The 7528-nt window shown below is 47.3% G+C and overlaps 1 pseudogene; it reads left to right on the top strand.

The window, feature by feature from the left end:
- The first annotated feature begins 248 nt into the window (after positions 1 to 248).
- LOC140913576 (up-regulator of cell proliferation pseudogene) lies at positions 249 to 3429 on the top strand (annotated as a pseudogene).
- Positions 3430 to 7528: the final 4099 nt, after the last annotated feature.

Raw genomic sequence — 7528 nt, 5'->3', positions numbered from 1 at the left:
TCTCCATAAGTGTGGCATTTCAGTTAGGATGACTGAGAGTGTGACAGTTGGGTCAAATCTGTGAAGGTTGCACCAGATAAATGGTGCTTCAGTACTCCAGCTACACGACCCCTCTAAGTGGTTGTCACTTATAATGAGCATGCAGACCTCCATGATTTTTGTTTAATAATTGCAATTCCTTCACATTATGGCCCTAATACCAAAGTAAGAGTTCTACCTGAAAACATTTTCAGTTTAACAAAGTGTTTATGTTGTATTACCTTTCTGCAGAGAGACCAAAAGCCCTTCAGTACATCGAGTCAAAGTTAGAAATGGAGAAATACAGAAGCAGGAAACTAAAGCTGAGAGATGTCCTGGAAATCACACCAGAAAGTCTAAAGAACTGCCCTCCTCAGACAACAGGAGATTTACCTTGGCATTTCCTCAGGAAGCTCATGGCTCTGAATGGGATGGCAAGAAGCACAAGCCTTGAGCACAGGGCACCCACTGATCAAACACTAACTATGGACAAAGAAGAGCTGGATATTCCTGAAGATTTTTCTTTTCTCAGTGACACAGACACCAGTGATTCCCTGCACCCCCTTGATGTTCTCTGTGCCATTCTGCTTTCCTCAGACAGTTTCCTACAGCAGGAGATCCTGTCCAAAATGTCCATGTGCCAGTTTGCCCTCCCTCTGCTGCTACCTGCCCTCGACACCCCCAAGTGCACCCTACTGCTGTGGGCCATGAGGGACATGGTGAGGAAGTGGAGGCCGCACTCCCTGGCAGAGAGCAGAGGGTTCAGAGAGGAGAGCCTGGTGCTCACGTCAATGCCAACCATTTCCTTTGTGCGGATGGGGAGCTGCAGCTTCTCCAAATCCCACCTCCTCAATGAGGTTCTCAGCCCCTCCCAGCAGCACCACAATTTCTTTGTCCACTGGGACATGGAGTCTGGGAACGTCCCACGGGCAATCGCAGATGGGCTGGTTGAGATTTCCTGGTATTTCCCTGGTGGGATGGGGAATTCAGATCTTTTCCCAGAACCTGTCGCGGTTACAAATCTGCTTGGAGATATTGAGTCGCATTGGGTGCAGTTTAGCTTTTTAACAGAGATCTCCTCAGCAGTGTTCATAGTTACTGAGAGCATCAGTGAGATAGAATATGCGCTGTTATCATCTCTGCAGGGATCAGCCACTAAATACTGCTTCACTTCAATAAACAGGCTGGGAAAGCCAAGGAAACGCTGGAATTCCTGAAAAAGTTAGCCTCGATGCTGAAACTGAACAAGTCACATGTGCTGTGGAAAGGAGGTACCACAAATAAGGCACAATTTGTAAAAGTTCTGCAGTCTGCAATAGCAGCCATAATGAAATCTTCTCCCAAGAGAGTGAGTATAGAAGCCATGGCTGAGACAGCACGTCAATTAGGCATCCAGGTAGATGAGGATAACAAGGAATGTCAGACCCCAAACACATATGCAAAGGAAATCACTGCACAAATCAAAGATGTGGCAAAGTACAAGAGGGAAAAGCTGAGACTCCAAGGGGAGACATGGAGAAACTTGGCTGAAGTGGAAAAAGAGCTGTGCAGAATGAGAAAGCAAGGAGACACCCCACTTGAGAAATATAAATCTCAGCTGAAAAAGAAATTAATGGATTTACATGCTCAGCAGAATAAACATGACCTTACTGATGGTTTGATTACATTTATTACTGGAATAAGACTACTACCTCCCATGGAGAAACATTACTTCCTGAAATGGATGAAGTTTGGCCTGGATCACATTACTAGGGAGAATCTTTCTAAACTATGGGATCAATATAAAGAGAAATGCAAAAAACTCAAAAGATGACCCCAAAATGTTTGCAGAGTTAGACAAATTAATCTCTGCCAGTTCCTTAGGAGTGCAGCATTTCATGTGTGAGTTGGGGCAGTTTTATGAAGCGGAATGCTCAATGGTTAAAGAAGGTAAAATGGCAGAAAGCCAAAGGCAATTCACCCATCTCCCAGGCATAGCAGCTGATCTCATGCTGGAAGGGTTTCCCATGGAGATCATTGATGGAGACGTTTCCAACATCTCACTGCAGTGGGTAACAGATGTTCTGAGTCAGCTTCATGCCAAGCTGGGGGGAAGGTCCAAAATCCTGGTTCTGACGGTGCTGGGAGTACAGAGCACTGGGAAATCCACCCTCCTCAACACCATGTTCGGCCTGCAGTTTGCAGTGAGCAGTGGCCGATGTACACGAGGAGCCTTCACGTTACTCATTAAAGTGGCAGAGAACTTTCAGCAGGAACTGGGCTGTGATTTCATCCTGGTGATAGACACAGAAGGCTTGAAAGCCCCCGAACTGGCCAAGCTGGAGGATAGTTATCAACATGACAATGGCCACCCTGGTGATTGGACTGAGTGACATAACAATTTTTAACATGGCCATGGAGAATGCCACTGAAATGAAAGATGTTCTGCAAATTGTGGTCCATGCATTTCTCAGAATGGAGAAAATCGGGAAAAAAACCAACTGCCAGTTTGTGCATCAGAACGTCAGTGATGTGTCTGCACATGAACAAAACATGAGGGACAGGAAACACCTCCTGGAACAGTTGAATGAAATGACCAAAGCTGCAGCCAACATGGAAAAGAAATGCAAAGAGATGAACTTTTCTGATATTATGGATTATGATCTGGAAAAACACAATTGGTACATTCCTGCTCTGTGGCACGGAGTCCCGCCCATGGCTCCAGTGAATTTGGGATACAGTCAAAAGGTTTATGAATTAAAGAAATATTTGTTTGAATTTCTGAAAGATTGTTCACAAGAGAGAACTCCCAATGACATTCCCCAATTTCTTGCATGGGTGAGGAGCCTGTGGAATGCTGTAAAACATGAGAACTTCATTTTCAGCTTTAGAAACAGCCTTGTTGATGAAGCCTATAACCAGCTGTCTGTGAAGTATGCAGAGTGGGAATGGGGTTTTCGGAAGGAGATACATTTCTGGGTATCTGAAAAGGAAACTTTCATCCAAAATCAGCCACCAGATAAACTAGACACTAATGTTTCAATCAGACTAAAGAGTGAGGCACAGGAAAAACTGAGGCAAGAAGCAGAGAAGATTTTGAATCATTTACAACAGTATTTTGAAAGTGGAACAGCAAATCTGCACCTGATAGAAAAGTACAAAGAAGATTTTAGAAGAAGTGCCAATAGTCTCAGGAATGAACTGGAGAGTTATTCATTCAGCAAGTGGCAAGAAGCGATTCATATTAAAAAAGGCCAACACAAAACAGATGCTATGCTGTCAAAGTACAAGAGAAAAATTGAAGAGAAAGTGGATGGGCTTCTGAACCATTGCAGGAAAAGCAACTGCAAATTAAATAATGATGAACTGGAAGAGGAATTGGAGAACATGTGGACAGAAACATTGTCAGAATTATCACTTATTCCTTTATAGAGACGCAACATATTTGAAGATGTGGAGTTCCAGCTGAGAAGAGACCTAGCGGACAGGGGCAGTGCAGTCTGGAAGATGTTACAAGATGCCAAAAGCTTGTGTGCTTATTAAACAAAAAATTTCAAAATGAAAAAGGAATACTTAGACTTAAAAGTGTTCAGAGGTTACAAACTATAAATATCAGGTGTGAAAGAATTCTTGACACAGGAATGCTGGCATAAAACAAATAAATATGTATGTGTGCCCACAAGATATATAGCGCAGCCCACCACATTTCTGTCTAGCCCACCTCAGTTTCCACCATGGGGAAGAGGCTGCCCCTGTGCATCCGTACTGAGCTTTGCTGGCTATTGATGAGAGAAATTTTCTCCATTTACGCTGGGGGGATGGGCGAGGAAGGGAAGTGGTGGATGCTGCCCTCTCCAAGGGATAAAAAAAAAGGCCTAGAAATGTCACTTTTTGGCCAGGCATGCGATGCCCTTACACTCCGCTTGGTGCCATTTCTCTGTCTGTCTCTCTGTCTGTAATGGGATAACTTTTAAATGCCTCATCTGATCAATTCCAAAATTTCAGGTGGTGCCCTGGGCACCAATGGCCAGAACCCTTTTGATTTGAGGGGAAATCAGTCAACTGAATATGAGGGACAAATGAAGTTCCTGGCATCCTAGTGGAGTTTAAGATGTTGGCCACCTGAATGACTCATCTCCCAGAAAAAAATAATATGGAGGAGGGATGGAAGAGGGAATGGGGATGTATAGATGGGAGAATAGGGGCATGCACACAGCCCATGGCATGGGGGGGAGAATGCGGGACCCTGGTGTGAAGGGCTCACATAACTCCTGGTGGCAGGTGTGATGCTGACAAAGCCAGGCCAGAGCCATAGGCCCATTCACTTGTGTGTGACTATCAAAGGAGTTAAATGTATTACTATATATTCAGGCCAATTCACTTGTGTGTTAATAGAGATCAAAGGAGATGTTAATTGCATTGTTTTTGCCTAACTATATCTTGTTGTTTACTATTACATTACATTTGCATTACGCATGCCTGGTAATTAAATAGACCTAGATCAAAGTGTGTGTTAATCTGAGAGTGTATTCAGATGTTAGAACTTCATGAAACGAATGGAATGTTACTTGTATTCTTTTCATGTATCTATTCTTATTATAATGTAAAGGCAGGCAGTTATAATATGTCTAAGCTTGTAATTAAATAGCTCATTGAATGCAAATGAAGAGTGCGAAATTCAAAGCAATTGGCCATTGTGTGAGTAAGAACATGTCTCTGACTGTTGTGTGGAGAAGAAGCTATAAGTACTGATTCAAAGGAAGATCCTTTATCTCTGGACTGTTTGGATTCTAACAGGGTGGAATAACTAAACAAGAAGACGGAGATCCCCAGAGCTATTCTGGGTGGCCCTGAACTGGCAGATTACTACATCCCTGTTATCCTTTGGGGTTCACAAACTTTGACTCACCTGTTAATGTAATGTACCTGCTTTAACCTCTCAATAACACATTTATTTTTCTCAGCTAATAAACCTATAGTTAGTTAACTATAGCATTGGCTACCAGTGTTGTCCTTGGTGTAAGATCCAGAGTACCAACTGATGAGGGGGAAGTGACTGGTTTCTTGGAACTGGGAAGAACCTGATGTGGTGTGATTTTTGGTTTATGTGACCATTATCACTAAGTGCAGTTTGTTTGCGTGGTGAGATGGGCTGGAGAGCTTAAGGAGACTGTCTGTAACTCCATGGTAAGACTAGTCCAGTGATCCAGGAATTTATATTTGTTGCTGGTTTGGTGAAATATAATTATAAATAGGGTGACCAGATGTCCAGTTTTTAAAGGGACAATCCCGTATTTAAGCTGTCCTGACTTTTTCTTAAAAACGGGCAAACTATCCCATATTTTCAGTCTCCCCGCATGCATCAGTACTAATGAGTCCTGCTGCTGGCCGGATCCTTGCTTGCGAGCCATCCTCCCACCAGTGCCGGGGGGGGTGGGGGGAGTCCAGTGACCAATGATGGGGGTGGGGATGAAAAGCTGGTGGCAGGGATAAGATGCAGTGCGCAGGGCCAGCTGCTCCCCCTGCTGGTCTGTCAGCGCAGCCCCTGCTGCAAGCTGGCTCTCAACCAGCAGGGCCCTGCTCCCGGTCCCGTTTCTGGCCAGCCCTAGCTGTGTGCTGTGAGCTGCAGTGGCTGGAGAGTGAGGGCAAGTACCAGGCAGTGGCTGATTATAGGTCACTTCTGCTGCCCACCCATCGGCCCTTTACATGCTCCGTCTCTCACTGTCCTCTCCCTGCTTTGCCCCTTCACCCCCACAAGTCCTGCTGCTCCTCTATATCACCCCCCACACACACACAGCAGGACACATCCCACTCCCAGCGCTGTGCGGAGAATGAGCTCCTATTCGGAATACTACACTTATCAATAGTCTGGCCGGTAGACTCCTTCCTTCCCCCACTGCCTCTGGCTGGGCCAGCACCCCGGGAAAGCCCAAGACCCTCCGGCCCGGGACACTGGCCAGGAGGAGCTGAGCCCTGCATGTGCCAAAGCCCTGTGCAATGCATGCATGGGGAAGCCGCTAAGCTCTGGACTGGGGTGGGAAACAATTTCCAGCCTGTTCCCAACCTGACCCTGCAGGCTTCACCGCAGCCCCCGGACAGGGGCTTAGTACCCTCTTTGCCCACCCCACCCCCTGCGCTGGGTCCAGCCCCCAGGGAGCGTGGGGCTGCTCTGTCCCCTAGGCACCCTCCCCTGCTGAGCGACCTCTCTGGCAGGGTTCTCTGAAGCCTCTGCAATCAGGTTACCTGGGCCCTGGTGCACAGTGCATTCTTAAGGCTTAACCCCTTCCTTCCCACGCTGTAGCCGGGGGGGACAGAAGGCATCTAGGTTATGTTGGTGGCCAGCAGAAGCATGGAGGTCTTAGCTGATTTATGATACTGTGTGGGCAGGAAGGGACAAGCTGCTTCCAGCCACGGTGGGGGGAACAAGATGAGATGAGCTCTGCAAAGACAAGGGCCAGGTCATCACTTCCCCTCTACTCCTCCCCTGTGGCTGGAAGCAGCTCCTGTCCCTTCCCTCCTGCACAGTGCCAAAAGGCTGCTGGTGGCCACATGCCACATTCTGGTATAAGCCCTGGCAGAAATGGAGGGCGGGGGGCATGTAACCCTGCGTGCCCCCATCCATGTGTTGCCTTGGTAAGATGTGGCACCAGGTACCAGGAGAGGCAGGTCTGACCCGGGGGCCCAGCCAGGTGTGGAGGGCAAAGAGCACCAGGCAGGGAAAGGGTCGAGTCCATCAGTCACACACACATACACCCATGTGAGAGAGGTGTATGGGCGTGTGTGTGTGTGACACCTCACCCTGCAGGTGTGGGAAGGTGTGTGTGGGGGGGGGTGTCACACACCCCTAAATGGGAACCCTAAAGCCTTCAAGATAAGAAGGTAAATAAAAAGAATCCAACTAGGCAGTATTTCTTTTTAATGGAGGCTCAGTCAACTTGATGTTAATTTGAAGGTTTGTACTGCATAATTCTGATTGATTGCCAGTGAACTCACGAGTAATTTTACGAGGTGTTCATATCCAGCATAGGGAAATATGGTCACCCTAATTATAAAACACACCACCATGTTGGTCTCTCTGCCCTATTTTCTGACAGTCTGCCCTGAGATTGGAACTCACAGTTGTGAGCCACTCCAGACAGCATGAAATTAGGAGAACCTGGGATAGGGGGAAGGGGGCACATAGAACCCCTAGCATGGAGGGAAGTTGGGAATGGGGGGCAGACAGAGCTCCTGGACTGAGAGTGAAGGGGGGCCCTGGTTTAGAGGGAGGGAGTAATGGAGGGCACACAGAGCTCCTGGTGGGGGGAAGACTAGGGAACCCTGGTATGGAAGGAGTGAAGGAGAATGCGTGGGGGGGTAGGGGAATGGGAGCACATTCAGAACTCCTGCTATTGGGGGAGGAATGGGGTACACAAAGCCCCTGGTATGGGGGGAATGGGAGTCACACAGAGCTGCTGTCATTGGAGGGGAAAACGGGGGAGGGGGTTAGTATGGGAGGAGGAGGGACTTTGGGGGGCACACAGAGCCCCTG

The sequence above is a fragment of the Lepidochelys kempii genome, chromosome 6 (genome assembly GCF_965140285.1).
Source record: "Lepidochelys kempii isolate rLepKem1 chromosome 6, rLepKem1.hap1, whole genome shotgun sequence".
NCBI lineage: Eukaryota > Metazoa > Chordata > Testudines > Cheloniidae > Lepidochelys > Lepidochelys kempii.
This window is presented reverse-complemented; position numbering and strand designations above follow the sequence as displayed.